Below are 19,619 nucleotides of genomic sequence, written 5' to 3' on the forward strand. Positions count from 1 at the left end.
AACCCTGTCCAAACCCTAAGGAGGCAGAGTGCCATCATTGCCATAAAATAGGGCATTAGAAAAGAAGCTGCCCAGAGTGCCTGCAAGCCATCAAGGGAGGAAAGATCAAGCCGTATTTCGCAGGTATATACACGATCAAATCTAACGATTCATCTCACAATATTTCTTGGGTTCTTGATACCGGTTGTGGTTACCACATTTGTTCTAATGTGCAGGGACTAAGAAGAAATAGAGACGTGGAGCATGGAAGAATAAATCTAATCATGGGGAATAGAAGATCGTCGCCTGTGACCAAGATTGGAGTGTATTCTTTAGTGCTTTGGAGTGGTTTATCTTTAGATTTGAACAATTGTTGCTATTCACCAGAAATGGCTAGAAACATCATTTCTTTTCATGGTTTGTTTAGACAAGGTTTTAGATTTTCTAAATGGTGTCTTTTACTTTGAAGCTATACCATGTAATGGAATATATGAAACCGTTACGATTGTTGATAACTTAGGAAATGATGTTTTGAATATTGATTCTTCCACTAGTATGGATAAAGCATCCTTGTGGCATTGTCGTCTAGGACATGTCAACAAGAAACGCATAGCCCAACTCCAAAAGGATGGAGTGTTGGAGTCATTTGACCTTAGGGAAGATGACACATGCGAGTCTTGTTTACTTGGAAAGATGACTAAGTCACCCTTCACAAGTACTTGTGAAAGGGGTGAGGGTCTATTGGACCTAATACATACCGATGTATATGGACCATTTAGATCAACCACGAAGGATGGGAACCGCTTCTACGTGACGCCACCTAGGACACCACAATTGAATGGTGTGGCAAAAAGGCGTAATCGAACCTTGTTGGACATGGTTCGCTCTATGATGAGTCATGCTTCACTACCTGTCTCTTTTTGGGGGTATGCCTTAAAGACTGCCGCCCATATCCTTAACCGAGTCCCTACTAAGAAGGTTGCCAAAACACCTCACGAGATGTGGACAGGGAAAGCTCCCTCGTTGGCACATATCAAGGTTTGGGGTTGTGAGACTTTTGTAAGACGAGATACTCTTGACAAGCTCAAACCTCGTAGTGAGCGATGTATTTTCATCGGCTACCCGCAGAAATCCTTTGGATATCTCTTCTATAGACCGAAGGACAATGTAGTCTTCGTTGCGAGAAGAGGAGTTTTCCGAGAACGATAACTCATAAGCCAAGAGGACTGTTGGGTCATGTTTTGTTATGTATTGCGTCGATTGGGCTCGCTAGTTAGTCCAGTTTTGTAACTCCGGTTTGGGCCTGTCCAGCCGTGAGCTTGATAGGGTTTATTATAAATATAGGTGCTTGCATGCATCTTAGGTTAACGACTGAAACAATAGAAACAAAATAATAGATTGATCAGAGTAGTTTCATTATCGTTCTGTAACCCTAAGTCCTCTACAGCGGGAGTTCTTAGTCGAGCTCTGCTGAGGATTGTTTGAATCAATCATTCGACATATTGTGATTCAACTTTGTCTTGTTTCTTGTTTATGTTCTTCATACTACCTGTTACAAAGATCTAATCGATCTTCAAGTTTAATTAATTTCTTAACAATTGGTATCAGAGCAGGAGGCTGTGTAATTCATACACATCTTTTCTGTGAAAAAGGTTGCGATTAGGGTTATTCCGCATTAATCAATATTTATTGAGCCGTCATCCCATAATTGACATAACTCAACATTTATTTGTTTTGCCCTAATTTAATACATTACAAGTCTAATCTTTTAAACAGGTTATTCGATCAAGCATGGACGAGTCACAATCTAATCCCATTAATATTTCTAACAGCATTGGATCAATGACAAAGATTCCCATTCTTTATACTCAGGATTACGAAGTCTGGGCACATCGTTTTGAAGATTATGTCATCGGATCTGAGGACAATGGATACCTCATCTGGGAAGCAATCATATCTGGACCATTCGCTCATTCAGCAACTTCAAGAATTATTAAAACTCAGAAGGAGTATAATGATCTTTTGAAAGACGTTAAAGATATTGCTCAAGACGAAAAAGATAAATTTCAGTGCAATATTAAAGCATTGAGATTTATCAGATTCGCTCTTCAATCTGACACTTTCAGGCTGGTGAGTTCATGCACAACTGCTAAAAAAATATGGGATAGGCTGCGAGAGTTATATTCCACAGACGAAGATCTCGAGCATTCCATACAAACTCTACTTTTGTCCGAGTTTGGTGAATTCAAGCAGGGTCCTGAAGAAACTGTGACTCAAACGTTCGATCGCTTCAATCATCTTCTTAGCAAGATGATTAAACATGACATTGAAAGGAAGTTAATTGAACAGAAGGTTACGTTTTTAAACGGCCTCAGATCTGAGTGGAGAGCTGTAGTGTCCACAGTTAAATCGGATGAGCAATTCAAATCTTATTCTCTGGCGTAACTGGTAGGCATTCTGAAATCTCAAGAAAAGATCGTGTTACAGGAGAAAAATGTGGTTTCAAGCTTGGGTTCCTTGGCCCTTCTGTCCAAAAGCAAAGCTGTGATGGAAGATGAAGACCTCAACCTAGAGGATTATGACCTTACCTCTGAAGACAATGCAATGATGGTGTCAAACCCAAAAAGGTTCATCAAGAAAAGGTTCCCCACCAATAAGAACCGAAATTGGCACGGAAGTTATAGTTCTAAAAAGGTCAGGGAAGAACCGAAGGTAGAAGAACCAAAGAAGGAACCGAAAGCTGAAAGAGATTCGGGAGTGAGCTGCTATTATTGTGGAGGAAAGAACCACTATGCCAAAGATTGTGTTCTTAAGAAAATGGTAGAAAAGGATGAGGAGAAAGATGAAGAAGCAGTGTTGTTGAAAAAGCTGGATGAGATCAGGAAGAAGAAAGCTGTCACTAACCCTTCTACGAATGCTTTAATTGTGCAGGGTTCGGTAGCGAATGATGAGTTCGGAGGCGTGGAGGTCTGGTCATCCGACTCCGAGGATGATGAAGTAAGGAAGCCTTCTCATGGAAAGGCTTATGTGGCGAAAGATGAGGGTAGCGGTGGCAAATGCTTGATGGTGTCTGATGTATCTTAGATGAGGGGATACAATACAGATGGTGGGAATGAAGACTCGAAGGAGCAACAGGACTTGTGCTTTACAGCAAAACCGCTCAGCGTGCAGTTCAACGAGCTTGATGAACTGATCAAGAAGGTACAATCCATTTTTATTTCATTCAAAGTCCCACAATGTTCATATGAAAAAGAATTAAAAAAATGTTAATTCAAGAATCTCTCATCTAGACAGCAGTTTAACTCAAACACGAGTCACCAATTCTAACCTAACTGACCAAATAAGCAGGGTGTCTTCAAAGAGTGAGGAACAGAGGATGTGGATCAAACTGAAAGAGTCGGAGTTAATCAAAACCAAGGACGAAAACATTTATTTGCAAAGAGACAATTTAAAACTTTTAAAACAGAGAAATGTCTTTTGTTTAATTGTTAAGCGTCTTTATACCAATATCACTCAGCTTCATTTGAACTGTGAAATAGGACAGAAAATTCATCGCATGATTTTGCCCTTCCTTGAGTTTAAGGAGGATGAAATTGATGCTGAAGCGTATAATTGTGAAAGTGTTGTTTCGTCTGAGGATGTTAATCCAACATATATGTATGGTCTAGACAAAATTGAATCTTTCATAAAGTCTAAGGACCATAAGGACATGCTGAAAAACCTTTTGGATGAAAATGATAAACTGAAACTAAGGACCGAAACCATACAAAAGTTTGACTCATTGAGTACCAACTTGAGCTCAAAAAATAAAATTGATGTTGAAAATGCATCTGAGCTTAATGATGACGATGATATGAGTGAAATTTTTGTAGAGGACGTAGTTGACTGTTCTGAATTTGTCAAAAGCGAACCCAAAAACCACAAGAATCTTGTTTCAAAAAATTCAGTGGAGTTTGCTCGTTTTTCCCAACAAAAGTCCCCGATCCTTGAAGAAAAGGCTATAGTATACCAAAAGGTTAGAACCACTCCAAATCAGGTGTATAAGGTCACAGGTGTAACTGAACATCAGACAGCTGAACTCACAGCCATTGTAAACGAAGATAATGCTGATGGCTGTGATGAGTTCTTCTGGTCAGCTCCTATCGACAATGCTGACGAAACAGTTGATCTGTCAGAAAGAACATCATGGAAAACCAAAGGCAGATATGTGCCAGAACCTTTGAACAAGCCTGATAGCTTCAACACACCAAGTACTAGTGGTACAAAAGATGTTCCTAAAGAAAAAGCAGATTCTACAAAAGAAGACACTCCTTCAAGCGAATCATCATCAGCTCAAAGTGAACCAGCTGACACAAAGCAAAAACAAAAGGCGAATATCCATCTTCAGCCGAAGCAGGTGAAAAACCAAAAACAGCAAAGGAATCAGAGATACAAGAAGAATCTCTCTAAAAGAAAACAGTTTTGGCAATCTCAAAATGCCTATTTCTTATATCGTGACAGAAATTTAAAGTCAGAGAAAAATACTGTTAGACCACAAGAGAACAATATCAACCGAAAGCAGAGGTTCGGTTCAGAAAACCATATCAACCGAAAGCAGAGGTTCGGTTCAGAAAACAATATCAACCGAAAGCAAAGGTTCGGTTCAGAGAACACTATCTACCGAAAGCAAAGATTCGGTTCAGAGAGCAAAAGAGACCAAAATTCTAGGTTCGGTCCCACTGATGATCAAAAACAAAAGGGTCACCTAGAATCTCAAGTCAAGAAATCATCTCAGTCTAAATTCTCTCATTCTAATTCTTCTAATTCCTCTCAACCACATTCTAAATTCTATTCTGTTCACTCTCAAAAACCTAAATCATTAAATGATCTGAAACGAAAATTGAAGGTTTCATCAGTTAAACCAGAGTCCAAACCAAAAGCAACAAATCCCAAAAATTAAGGTTTTCACCATCAAAAAGAAAGATGAAACAACTCTAATAAAAAGAACATATCTTGTTGACATCTCTCTTACTATTCCTGTTCCTGTGAAAGGCTCATGTGGACCCAAGAAACTTTGGGTTCCAAAATCTGCTTAATTTTTGCAGGTTATCAGTGATGAGCAGTTTGACGAAGAATGGTACATTGACAGTGGCTGCTCACGTCACATGACAGGAAGGAAGGAAGAACTAAGGGAATTTAGGTCTCTTTCAAACGGTGGAAATGTCAAGTTCGGGAACAACTCCTTCGGCACCATAATAGGCTATGGAATGATTACAAACGGTGATTTCACGATTAGGAAGGTTGCATACGCAGAAGGACTATAACATAACCTCATCAGTGTATCTCAGCTTGTTGGAGGTACCGGTCTCAAGGTTTCATTCGACGATGAGGGTTCAGAAATAATTGAGAAAAAGACGAAAAGGGTTATTCTCAAGTCGGAGCGTAAAGGCGAAATGTTTCCCCTAAACCTCAAACCCATCAAAGGGAACCCAGCTATCTGCCTGTTATCCAAAGCACAATCTGACGAAAGTTGGTTGTGGCACCGAAGGCTCTCACATCTCAACTTTAAGGATATCAACAAACTTGTCACTAGAGGTCATGTTCGAGGTCTTCCATTGCTCAAGTTCGATAGAGAACATTTGTGTGCTTCATGTGAAATGGGGAAGCAGAGTCGTCAAAGTCATCCATCAATAATAAACACTAAAGTTGTTGAACCACTAGAGTTACTTCATATTGATTTGTGTGGTCCATCATCTATCATAACCATCGGCGGTAGCAAGTACATTCTTGTTATTATTGATGACTTTTCGCGTTTTACATGGGTGTTCTTTCTGAAGCTTAAATCTAAAGCGACTCACAAGCTAAAGATGTTCATCAAGCAGGTTGAAGTACAGCTGAAGAAAGTCGTTCGCAACATCAGGAGCGACAATGGGCTGGAGTTCAAAAATAAGGAATTCAAAGAATTCTTGGCAGAAAGAGGAACCAGTCACAACTTCTCAGCTCCCTAAACAACTCAACAAAACGGAATTGTCGAAAGACGAAACCGATCTTTGTGTGAAGCGGCCCGAACCATGCTAAGTTTTGCTTCTTTACCTGTATATTTTTGGGCTGATGCTATCTCTGCAGCTTGTTTTACACATAACAGGTCATATCTCAATAAGCGATTCACGCTCACTCCTTATGTGATCATCAACAACAGGAAGCCAAATGTCAAATTTTTCCATGTGTTCGGTTCACGGTGCTTCATCTTCAATTCTAAAGAACACCGCAACAAGTTTGATGTCAAAGCCGATGAAGGGATTTTTCTGGGCTATTCTCTCACTTCTAAAGCGTATAGGGTATTAAACAAACGCTCGAGGAAAAATAGAAGAAACTTATTACGTGACTTTTGATGATAGCTATGTCAAAAAGCTAAAGGCCAACATAGACACAGGTGGAGAAATCTTTCCTCAAACAGGTCAAGTCACAGCCTCAACTGCAAATCTCTTTGAGAAGTTCGTCGAGTTATTTGATGAACCCGAGAAGGCCATTCTCTCGGAAGCCAGCGCAGCAGACAACAAGGTAGATCATCTGAAGCAACTTGTCGAAGATGCTACAACGCGAATGAATAAAGGAGTATCCAGTTCCAACAAATCTCCACAGCACAATGCTTCAGTCGAGGGGGAGGATCCATCTTCCTCATCACAACCGAGCTCACATGTTGAGGGGGAGAACAGTTCTCAAGCTGCTCCTGAACGCTCTTCAACAACCGAAAGTGCCTCACCACCCGAAGGTGCATCAACACCCGAAAGCTCAGCACCACCAGAAACCTCTATAGCGCAAGACACTCAAGAAATACCTGAAAGCTTATCTGTCGAGGGGGAGAATGCCGATATGCTTTATGACGATGAAAGTCAATCCGAACTAGAAGAGATGGTAAACGTGGAATTGGATCCATCCTATGATCCAAATTACCCTCCTCTCGTCAAATGGACCAGAGATCATCCTGTCTCTCAAGTTGTCGGTAATGTCTCTGAAAAAGTTCTGACCCGATCACAACTTAAGGCAAAACAAACTTCCTTATTTTCAAAAGTAGAATTTTGTATGTTTAACGCCTTCGTATCAAAAGTTGAACCAAAAACAGTTAACACTGCTCTTGATCACTCCGATTGGGTTCAAGCTATGCAAGACGAACTAAATGAATTCGAAAGGAACAAAGTTTGGCGCCTCATTCCAACTCCTCAAAATGCCTCAGTTGTTGGTCTCAAATGGGTATTCAGAAACAAAATGGACAAGGAAGGGAACGTGATACGAAACAAAGCACGTCTGGTAGTGAAAGGATACTGTCAGGAGGAAGGAATTGACTATGAAAAACTTTTGCTCCTGTAGCTAGGCTGGAATCCGTTAGAATATTTCTTGCCTATGCTGCACACAAAAACTTTGAAGTCTACCAAATGGATGTCAAGTGTGCATTTCTAAATGGAGAACTTGAAGAAACAGTGTACGTGGAGCAACCTCCTGGATTCGTAAATGAAAGGTACCCTAATCATTATTATATTTTGGACAAAGCCGTATATGGACTGAAACAAGCTCCGAGAGCCTGGTATGAAACGCTAACAAAGTTTTTAAAGATGTCCAAATTCAAACAAGGTTCGGTTGACCCAACCTTCTTTCGTAAGAAGGAAGGTAACCACCTTATGATTGTTCAAATTTACGTCGATGATATCATCTTTGGCTCAACGAATCCTAGCTTAACGGCTGAATTCAGAAAGCTGATGGAGACTAAATTTGAAATGAGCTCAATGGGTCCAATTAACTTTTTCCTTGGTTTAAATATTAGACAGGGACCCGAAGGCATCTTTATTAATCAGGAAGCTTACACAAAGACTCTCCTGGCAAAATTTGGCATGATGGGAGATTCAAAAGTCAAAGTTCCAATGGCATTCGGCACCAAGCTCACTCCATCCTAGGATAAGCCAGCAGTTGATATTACGCTATATCGCCAGATGATCGGTTCTCTGATGTATCTTACTGCTAGCAGGCCTGATATAATGTTCTATGTATGCTATTGTGCTAGATTTCAGGCGAATCCACGTGAACCTCATATGCTTGCAGTGAAGAACATACTTCGATATCTTAAGCCAACTACCTCTTTAGGTCTGTGTTATCCTTCCAACTCAGGCTTCTTCGTTCAAGCCTACTCAGATGCAGACCTTGGAGGTTGTGGACTAGACAAGAAAAGCACCACTAGAGGCTGCCAATTCCTTGACGGGAAGTTAGTTAGCTGGCAATCAAAGAAACAAACCTGTGTGTCTTTGTCTACAGCTGAAGCAGAATACATTGCAGCTGCCTCATGCACTTCTCAAGTGATTTGGATCCAAAGTCAATTCCGGGACTATGGACTCAATATGAAAAAGATCCCACTATATTGTGACTCTGAAAGTGCAATTAGGATCTGTCATAACCCAGTGCAACACTCCAAGACTAAGCACATAGCACTAAGGTATCACTTCATTAAAGATCATGTGGAAGATGGAAACGTTGAAATTCATTTTGTTAGAACCACTGATCAACTGGCTGATGTCTTCACCAAAGCCCTTCCTGAAGCGTCGTTCAACAAAATTCTATAAGGGCTAGGTATGATGGAATCAGAGTCAGTACCACAAACTACCTCTCAAACTCAAAAGTAAGAAGCGAAATAGAGCGAACGTTCGGGTTCGGGTCTTGTACTCATGTACCGAAATGAACCGAACGCTCGGGTTCGGTTGGATAATCTGCTTTTCGCTCATCAATCAAAGGTGGTTTTCTTGGTTGTAAATTACATGAACAATTGTTCCAAACTCATTTATCTTATTGTCAAAAGTATTTCCTTTTTGAAAATCTATTTTCTTTGGTAACCGAAATAGACCGAACGTTCGGGTTCGGTTCCTAAATTTTTCTCACTCGAAACCAACCGAACGCTCGGGTTCCGTTCCAAAGTTTTTCACAACCGAAACCAACCGAACGCTCGGGTTCGGTTCCAAAGTTTTTCACAACCGAAATAGACCGAACGCTCGGGTTCGGTTTTTCAAAGTTTTTCTCAACCGAAATAGACCGAACGCTCGGGTTCGGTTCCAAAGTTTTTTTTAACTTTTTATTTTCTTTCTCAGTCTTATTTTTTTTATTTTATTTTATTTTTTTTTCTTTTCACTATTATTTATCAAAAATTCCAAAAATATTTTTTCAATATATAATATCAAAAACTCCAAAAATATTTTGTTCTTTATTTCCTTTTTGGCTTTAATTTTATTTGTGTCTTTGTTTATGGGGAAATTGTTAAATTAGTTAAGTGTCCCTAGAAGCATGCTGTTGTATGTGTCCAAAGCCTCATCTGATTCTGAATAATCGCCTTAATGACTTGGTAAACACAAACCTTGTCTTCCCAATTAGGCTATCACATTTATTCTAATCGTGAGCTACCTAACTCTCTTCTCACAAGAGATAAGAGTTTTCTGCTTAGTCTTATCTTTCACAGCAGAGGTACTTTTGCTTTCTTACACCATCTACATTACATTTCTCCATCCCACTCAGTTCACAAACGTAACCCTTGAGACTCTCAGAAATTACCACTGAGGTTTATGGTTACCCAAAAACTGCGTTCATGATCTTAGTTTCGTGCCACTACGAGCTGAGTGAAACCCAAAACTCAATACCCAATCTGGATTGACGGTGAACAATTAATTTCCTCAAGTTTTCACTAATGAATTGATGGACGTCTCTTCATGAAATCTCAAATTTTTCTTTTGTGTGATTCCTATGAAATTGTTAAAAACCATAACATTTCTTCCCTTGGGATCCAATTTTTAATTTTTGTTGAGATTTTATATTTCCCAGCCAATTTAAAATTATTACCAACCTACTTGTTCAACAGACTACACCGGTCTCACAAGTACTTTGTTCACTTTCTATCTTATTTCAAGATTAGGACTGTTGAATCAAAGCGAAAGCCACCCTAAGAAGCCTAATTAAAAGAAGCCTTTCAACACTTCTTAATAAGTGTTTGATCGTTATTCAACAGGAAACCATACAAACACTTTAAAGTCTCTCTTGACTTTGAAGAAAGAGATTCGTGTCCGGGATCATTTGTTTCGTGTCTTTCTTGACATCACAATTTTTCCTAAAAAGTATTGATTTATTTCTTTTCTTTTACACCCTTAGCACGAACATCTTTGATTTTCCAAAATTCTGGTTCTATTAATTACAGGCATTTTCGTTGGATTGGTGGTTGATTACAAGCTATGGTTGATTTTAATCCACGTGGGAGTATTCTTCAAAAGATGTCGTTACAATTTGAACGGATAAGATGATGACATGCTGACTCAAGCGGGAGTCTAATCGATTTGATTTCAAACGGCGCTAAAAGGGAACGCGTGCGAATTGGATACGTCTGATCTCCAAATGACATCGCAGAAGCGCGTGTGAATTTGAAACGGTTTATATTCAAACGGCGCTTGATGGGAGGCGTGTTCCTAGGGGTCTGACACTCTCTCTCTCATGCGTGATCATCGGCAACCCCAACTGTCACGCATCAGTCAACTCCGAAAAACCCTTCCATTCTCAATCGAAGATTTGGGAAGATCTTTCTCTCTCCTTAAACCCCAGTATAAAAGGCAACACAATCCTTCATTTACCTCTTTACAACCTTCAAAATTCCCAGAGAGCCAAAATCCCTTGATTCTTCCCTGTTCATCATCTTCTTCACTCTCTTCAAACAGTGGCAGATTCATCTTCTGTTCACGCAAAATCCCATATACTTCCCATTCGCCCTCAACAAAGCCTCATCATTGATTTAACTCCTCAGTCTTACTATGGCTTCATGTTCCCCATAATCGAGTGCTTGCGATTTTCTCCAATCGCTCATGCACTTACAAGAGCTGAATCAGTTCCAATGGAGTTCTTGTCGCAAATCTTTGCGACTGCTCATTATGACAAAGCGGTTGACAGAATCTTCTTTGACGTTTTTCAGCACAAAGCATCCATCTCCAAGCAACGATTTTGCTCCCTGTTAGGGTTTGAAGCTGACTCTACGAGGGTTAATCCTGAGACGATTCCAATGGGGCACCTGTTCAATATGTTTTACAACATGGGTTATATGGCGGTGCTTACTTCAGTCGTGAAATTCAAGAAGTCGTGTCTGCCTCCAGAGTGGAACGGGATGTTCACTGTGTTATTCAAAGGCCTTTCTGAAAAGAGTTCTGGCTCTAATGGTGCCAGTCGACTGCTTTTGTCAATCATGTATGGTATCTACAATGGCATCAATGTAGATTATGGTTCTGTTCTTTGGCAACAACTCATCCAGAGTCTCTCCTCTTCCTCAAGGCACTCAGAAGTTTCTTACGCTAGGTTTTGGACCTTAATCACGAAATGGGCGATGGACAAGTACCACGTCCCCATTGTCGCCGGTGCTCCGATGTCTTCGATTGGTACATTTCATACCACGAAGATCATTGTTTCAGATGCTTCCAAGTTTCCATTCAACGGTTCAATTTCGGAGTCTATGTATGGTGACGTTCCAGCTGATAGCCGGATTATCAGAACCTACAAAGAGTTTAAGCGTTCAGGTCCGAGGGATCTCACTCCGGAGATGTTGAAGTCTATTCATGACGCCGACAAGCCTGCTCCAAGAGGCAAGAAGGCTGATAAGGGGAAACAGGTGGCGAAAGGAGCTAAAGGTCCGTCTCCAAAGAAGAGGAAACCCACAAAGGCTGCTCAGTCTCCGCAACAAAAGAGGCGAAAAATCCAACCCATGAGAAAGCTGGTTATTGCTTCTTCCTCAAGCGAGTCTGAGGGTGAGAGTTCGGATTCGGAAGACTCTCCAAGAGGCAACACTCCACCCAGATCTCCTACCCCTGAGATTCAAATCCCTCCTTCTCCAATTCCCTCTCCTCCTAAAACTATTCCTACTTCCATTTCCACCATAAACCCCTTTACACACATTCCAAACACTTCAATCCCAATGCCACCACTAATATTCACCGATGCTACAACAACATCCACTGCAAATGTTAGAACCAACGTATCTGATACGGGGGTTCATACTGCTGCACCCGAAACCACCAACGCACCCGAAACTACCAACAAGCCCGAACCTACCCCCACACCTACACCAGAAACAATCCAACCCGAACCTACCCATACTACTGTACCACCAGCTTCTCCACCACCACCATCTCCCGGTCACGCCTCTGAGGGAGACGAAACATTCCTTGGCGGGGAAAACATGACCTTCGACTCGGTCTACTATAGTCCGTTTCAAGTCCAGAGCGATGATGATGATGACGCTCTGGTTACAAAGAAACATCTCAAAGAGCTTCATGACAAGGTTGACTTGCTCATTGCCTCTTCTTCCACGTCTCAATCATCACTCTCTGAAGCTGCAGTTCAGAAGATTGTTGATGCTTTCTCAAAGGCTCAGCAAGATTCTCTCGCTTCTACAACCTCCACCATTGATGTCTCAACAAAAACCTGTCAGGCTGCAACCGAAAAAGTCGATAAACTATTTTCTGATGCCTCTGCCCTGTTAAAGTCTTTACAGGAGTGTGCAAATGCTGCTAAGACTACGTTGGAAGCAATTGTTCAACAGTTGGCCACGTCTATCTCCACTGAGTTGAAGTCCTTCGCTTCATTTCGTCAATCGCTCTCAGACGACAACTCAGCATTTCGTGCTACTATTGACGAGCGTCTCTCAAAGCTCCAAGAAGATCTGGCTGCCGAGAACTCGTTGATGGATGTTTTAGCCCGGAAGACCACTGCTCTGAAGGTCAAGAGTGTTCAACTCTCCAATTCTCAACAAGAGGTTGACTCTCTTCGGACCGAAAGGGAGGTGATTAAATCGTGTGTTTCGGATGTCCACTCTGCCATATCCAACATCCTTGAAGCACATGATCCCATCCTTAACTACACTGTGAGGCGAGACCTTGCAGAGAAGCTCGCTCCTGCCCTTGCCCTGCTAAGAAAAATTGAAGGGCTACTTGATTTTGTGTCCATTCCGAAACAAGGGGGAGAAAAGGAGTCCATGTCTCAACCACCTCCATCCTCAAAGGCAACTCACACAACCGAACCTCCTCCCGTAGGCCAAGCTTCCGGTTCTGGTGTGAAAGATAAAGGAAAGAATATTGCTGAAGATGAAGAGGAAGACAAAGAGACTATCACTGATCTTTTAAAGCGAAAACATCGAGTTGATGATGATGATATCAGTGCTCGTGTGGCTAAAGAAGTTGAAGAAGCAGAAAGAAAACAGAAGGAAGCACACGACCTTCTTGAGAGTAGGAAAATTCTTTTTCCTGTCTGGACTCTCGAGAGGATGATAAAAGAAGCCATCGATACTCCAAGCATCTTGTGGCTGGAACCTGTTATATCGCTTGATTGTTCCAACACTGTCGATTCTCAATTCGACATGCCTCTGACCCGAAAGGCGTTCATCTTTCACGCCTTCGCCAACGTTTCCGAGTTCCCTCATCCTCATCCACAGGTTGATCGGGACTTGATTAATTTCTATCTGAAGGCTGCTCTTCCTCCATATCAGACTTGGAGCGCTCAGAAAATTGTAAACGTTCAGGTCTTGAAGTCGTACAGTGAAGGGAGCTTCATCGACGTTCGGTTCAAGGTGCTTCGGGGGTCTGCCAAAACCGAACATGCCATTTCTTTAGCAGGTCTTTCGAACCTCAATCCCCATGATAGGATAATCTTGCACAACATCCTGCTAACCAACGAAGCTGAATACGGTCCGATTATCGACCATTTCAAAAGGATGCTCGTGTGCTACATCATGGAAGTTGCATTGATGGATCAGGAGATAGCGAGCGTCTTCAAGAAGAAACCAACTATATCTCCTGTTGGCTCAGCCAGTGATCTGAAACAAATGCAGATGGGCAAAATTGACTCGAGGCGGAACTCAGTCATGTTCACTAGGAACAAAGGACAGAAATGTCTTTTTGCCTTAGCTGATAAACATCTGTACACCACTGCTTGCCTAGAGCATGTGTTGGGGATCATCCACAGATGCAAGCAAAACTCAGCGGATGATATCAAGTACTTCGACGACATGATACATTGGTACATTCGGTTCAGACAGACGACCCTTGCACTAATCTCTCGTTTGTTTGATACCAAGAAGAAAGTTTCCGCTGCTGGCCCAAGCAAGAAGAAGAAGTAGTCTCGCTCCAATTTGACGCAAAGGGGGAGATTGTTGGGTCATGTTTTGTTATGTATTGCATCGATTGGGCTCGCTAGTTAGTCCAGTTTTGTAACTCCGGTTTGGGCCTGTCCAGCCGTGAGCTTGATAGGGTTTATTATAAATATAGGTGCTTGCATGCATCTTACGTTAACGACTGAAACGATAGTAACAAAAGAATAGATCGATCAGAGTAGTTTCATTATCGTTCTGTAACCCTAAGTCCTTTATAGCGGAAGTTCTTAGTCGAGCTCTGCTGAGGACTGTTTGAATCAATCATTCGACATATTGTGATTCAACTTTGTCTTGTTTATTGTTTATGTTCTTCATACTACCTGTTACAAAGATCTAATCGATCTTCAAGTTTAATTAATTTCTTAACAAGGATAGTGGGAGGGAAATCGAACTTGAAGAGATTCAAGAGTCGATAGATGAAGGAACCTCTACCGCTGGCACTCAACCCGAGGAGGAAAATCCGGTTGAGCCTATTGACCAATCCTTACCTCATATACGTTCCGAAAGAGTTAGAGTTCGACCCCAGTTTTATGGATTTCATATTACTACCAAAGGGGACACGTATATTAGTGATGGTACACTAATAAATCTAGATCAACCTAATAGCTTTAAGGAAGCCATGGTAGGCCTGGAGTCTACGAAATGGAAAGAGGCAATGGACAGCGAGATCCAGTCCATGTATGACAACCAAGTTTGGAATTTGGTTGATAACGTACCCGAACGTAAGACCGTTGGGTGCAAATGGATCTTCAAGAAGAAGACCGATGTGGATGGAAATGTACACAGATATAAGGCGTGATTGGTTGCGAAGGGCTTTACTCAAACTCCCGGAGTTGACTATGATGAGACCTTCTCACCAGTTGCGAAGATTAAATCTATTAGAGTGATGCTAGCTATTGCCGCATTTTATGATTATGAGATTTGGCAAATAGATGTGAAAACCGCTTCCTTAACGAGAAGTTGGTTGAGGATGTTTACATGGCTCAGCCAGAGGGTTATGTTGATCCGAAACATCCGAATAGAGTGTGTAAGCTTGAGAAGTCCATTTATGGACTTAAGCAAGTATCTCGTAGATGGAATCTTTGCTTCGATGAGAAAGTCAAATAGTTTGGATTTGTACGAAGCAAAGATGAATCGTGTGTATATGTCAAAGCCAGTGGGAGTATAGTAACCTCGTTCTGTATGTCGATGAAATACTACTCATAGGAAACGACATCCCAACACTGTAGGAGGTTAAGTCCTGGCTTGGGAATTGCTTCGCTATGAAGGACCTCGGAGAGGCTTCCTATATTTTAGGAATAAGGATAGTAAGAGAGAGAAGTAAGAGAGAAATAGGACTTAGTCAGAACACTTACTTAGATAAGGTACTAAAACGTTTTAGTATGGAAAACTCGAAGAAGGGAGAATTACCGATACAAAGTAATGCCAAGTTGAGTAAGACTCAAAGTCCGAGTACCGAAGCTGAAATAGCATAAATGAGCCGAGTACCATACGCTTCCGCAATTGGCTCAATCATGTATGCTCTGACTTGTACTCACCCAGATGTAGCCTTTGCTTTGAGCATGGTTAGCAGATATTAAGGGAATCCTGGCAGATCTCATTGGATTGCGGTGAAGAATATCCTTAAGTACCTTCGGAGGACGAAGGAATGGTTTTTAGTCCTCGGAGGGAGTGATGACTTGAAGGTGCGAGGGTATAGTGACGCTAGTTTCCAAACCGACCGAGACAACTACCGTTCGCAGTCGGGATGGGTCTTTACCCTGAATGGAGGAGTAGTAACTTGGAAGAGTTCCAAGCAAGAAACCGTAGCTGATTCAACGTGCGAATCAGAGTACATTGCAGCGAGCGAAGCGTCGAAGGAGGCAATATGGTTGAAGAACTTCATCAGTGATCTTGGAGTTGTGCCTACCATAAAGGAGCCCATGGAGATTTTCTGTGATAATGAAGGAGTGGTTGCCTTGACCAAGGAAACAAGAGATCATGGTAGATCTCGACATATCGACAGAAAGTATCACTTTATTAGACATCGTGTAGAAGAAGGACAACTCGTAGTGAAGAGGATATCATCGGAAGATAACCCAGCAGATCCGCATACAAAGGGACTGAGTAGGGTTAGTATAGAATAGATAGTAGTAGAAACGTGTAATAGATAAATGTAATTAACATTTGACAATTAAATAAAAGAGTATTATTTATGAGTAATGTTATTGTCTTATGTTAATTGTTTAAATATTGTTTCATTTTGCATGTTTTGACTTCCAGAATAATTGAGTTTATTAAGAATAATCGAATTATTCAAATTGTCCACAATCGTTCATATGTTGGAAGTAGATATGAATGAAGATTGTCATGAATTGGTGTGTAGATTGTCTAAATGGTATTAGACATAGCAAAGGGTTGTTGCAACGTTCATGAGTGCTTTTGAATTGGTTTTGAGCATTGGAACAAACCCGCGCTTCCTGGAATCACCTTATGGAATATGATATAAAAAAAAAAGGTGATCGCAAGACGATAATATCATATAGTCTTAAAACCTAGATATATGGTTTGTTATTTGTAGATTGGTTGTACATTGATAATGTGAAAACGCATCAGTAACTCGGTGTTATAAAACGCATTGTTGTGTATAGTTGGTTAATGAATAGGTAAATGCATATAAGTCGAAGTTTATCTGTTACTTTTATCCTAAGAGGTTAAAAGCGATATCTCGGTCGCTCGATGATTTGATTTACTTATGTGTCGGGCCCGGTCAGAACTGAGTTGATGTGTTCGATTAAGTTATATGTCAAATGAATCGGAGATCGAGAAACCAAATGCTAGACAAAGTTGATTCCATAAAATTGTCAGCATGATATCTAACAAAGGACTGTAGGATCTCTTATGTGAAGGACAAGATTGATTAGATCAGAGTTTGACAGCGTCTTTGAGAGCTACGATTGCAAACCGAATTGTACTTGTGCATATAGTTACTTGACTTATCCAAGTGGGAGACTGTTGGAATAGTGTCTAAGGCTACAACTATATTTGGCAAGTATTTGACCCGGTTGTGGATGGTCCTTTTGGGTTGCCTTCACTATAGCAACTTGACAGGATGATTTATAATGAGAGAAGAAATATTATTAATATATTATAAGTATAATATAAGGAATAATAATATTATTGTTTGATTGATATAAGTCATAAATTAATTGGGAATTAATTTGGAGGCTTAAAGAGTTAATTAAACAAAGGGGTATAAACTATCAATTGTTTGATAGTTACACTTTGGGCTGTAAATCCTTTAAAGTTAAGGGGTGGATGAATTCTAGGGCTTATGATAGCCATAAATTCGTCCAAGGTCTTATCTTGGAAGGGATTTGGATTGCTTTGAGTAATAGTTATCCAGCTAGGGTTTTAGAGTGAAACTCTAGGAGCCTTGCAAGTATAAATAGACCCCATGGGCAAGGGAAATCGGCACCTCTGCTAAAGCAAAGAAAACCTGGCCAATTTCTTCCCTCTCCTCTCTCACATATCATCCTCTTGCTAGTTGGTGTTTGTAAGCCATTAGAGGAGTGACATTTGTGACTCTAAAGCTCCAAGAACAAGAAGATCAAACAAGTGTTTTGAGGTAAGCTTCTAACTCTGGTTTTGTGTTTTTCTTATGCTCAATTAGACATTAGAAGTCTTGGATTCAATGTATGTTCAATTAGAGAAATGTAGATCCAAGCATTAGGGTTTGCATGTGCACATAGGAATGTTCATATGGCCAAAACCCATCAATAACGTCACAGTAAAACATATAAAATTTTTCACTACTATTATCCGCTCTTTGATACATGAAAATTTTGCTCGAAAGAGCATACATAAGCGGTACAAGTTCGGCAGCATAACGGCTCTATGAGTAGTGTAATCACTTAAAAATAGAGTCGGGATACATAGCCTAGATCATAGTACTAGTACGAAAGACTGATACGGCTAACCCTAGTCGTGGTGGGTTCTATATAGCAGGTAGTAGAGTAAGTCCTATTAGTAAGGATGACGAAGACGCTCAATCGTCAAGGTGACGCACCAGAAGTTCAGCCAGTTCATCCGCCTCTTGGGTGATTACCTCTACTTTTCGCTCGGCTCACGTAGCCCTTGCCTTGGCCATGATGAGTTGAAGCTTCAGGCTGATAACTGCCTCCTCGGGAGTGCGTAAGTATTCTATATCCACCCCTTGAAACATGCTTAAATTTGACGGGGCTTCCAACTGGTGAGGTTCACTAAACGCCTCCCCTACGCCCTTTTCTTCATTTGGCTCCTGATCCAACTCATCATAATCGAAATCAACCATCACGTATTCATCCTGTTCCTCTTCAGGTCCAATGTCGTGTGCCTTTCCTTGATCTATCTCTGGCTCATCTTCGATCATCCTGTAAGCCACTAAGACCTGGTGAAACTGAAGGCCTTGCTGCTCCCCTTCCATAGCGACTGAGAGAAGGTATACGAATAAACTATCATTATTCCTATGACTCTACAACTATTGTATAGATTGAGTGGATGTTCTCTTCTTGGTGATAAGGGGTATGTTTTTAGGTTCCCTAGCCATCACAATTTCCTCAGGACATGTGATAGTTGTACCTTGGAGGGAATATAGTTGATTAGGCTACATCCACTCCTTGATACGACTATGAACAGTCTTGGCTTAACCAAGATGCTAGCATTATCTTGTTTGGTTCGGTATTATGTGCTTTTTCCTAATTCACACAAGCAAAGATGTTTTTATCGTTATGTTTTACTTGTTTTTTTCAGATTTGTGTTCGTCCCTCTTTTTGGTTTATAGTTCCATATCAATGTGTGGTTAGATATGCTAGTTCACTATAAACAGAGCTCTGATACCAACCTGTCACACCCCCAAACCAGACGGCGAAAACGTCCGAGGGCTCTTGTGACTTAAATTGAATAACATCACAATGAATATGCATGCATCATAACATAATTCATCACCATGCATTGAACTATTACAACTGATATTGTTTACATCCAGTACAATGTTTTAGACATTACAATTTTATAACATAAACTGTCTGATAGATAATCTAAGCAAAACACCATGACATTACTTGGTACTTATTCTTCGGCTTACCTGTTACCTGAGAATACAAGTTATTTTGAAAAACGTCAACATATGAAATGTTGGTGAGTTCATAAGTAATGTTGTGGTAAAATGATTTGGTGTAGTTTGTAAAACCCAGAAAATCCGATATTTTCTGAAAAGATAATTGTTTATAAAAAGTGTGAAGATCCGTAAATATATGCTTGTTGATTTTCAAAACATGTATAATAGTTGAACCTTTGTATACATCACGCAAGTGAAAATGTTGAACTTCCCAGGAAAACCCGATGTTTTCCCATAAAATACAATGACTTGTCTATTGTTATACCGATACGTCGAATGATTTTGATTACCCGGGTGGCGTTGGATTAATTAGGGTTG

Source organism: Lactuca sativa, chromosome 9, assembly GCF_002870075.4.
Source record: "Lactuca sativa cultivar Salinas chromosome 9, Lsat_Salinas_v11, whole genome shotgun sequence".
NCBI classification, from domain to species: Eukaryota; Viridiplantae; Streptophyta; class Magnoliopsida; order Asterales; family Asteraceae; genus Lactuca; species Lactuca sativa.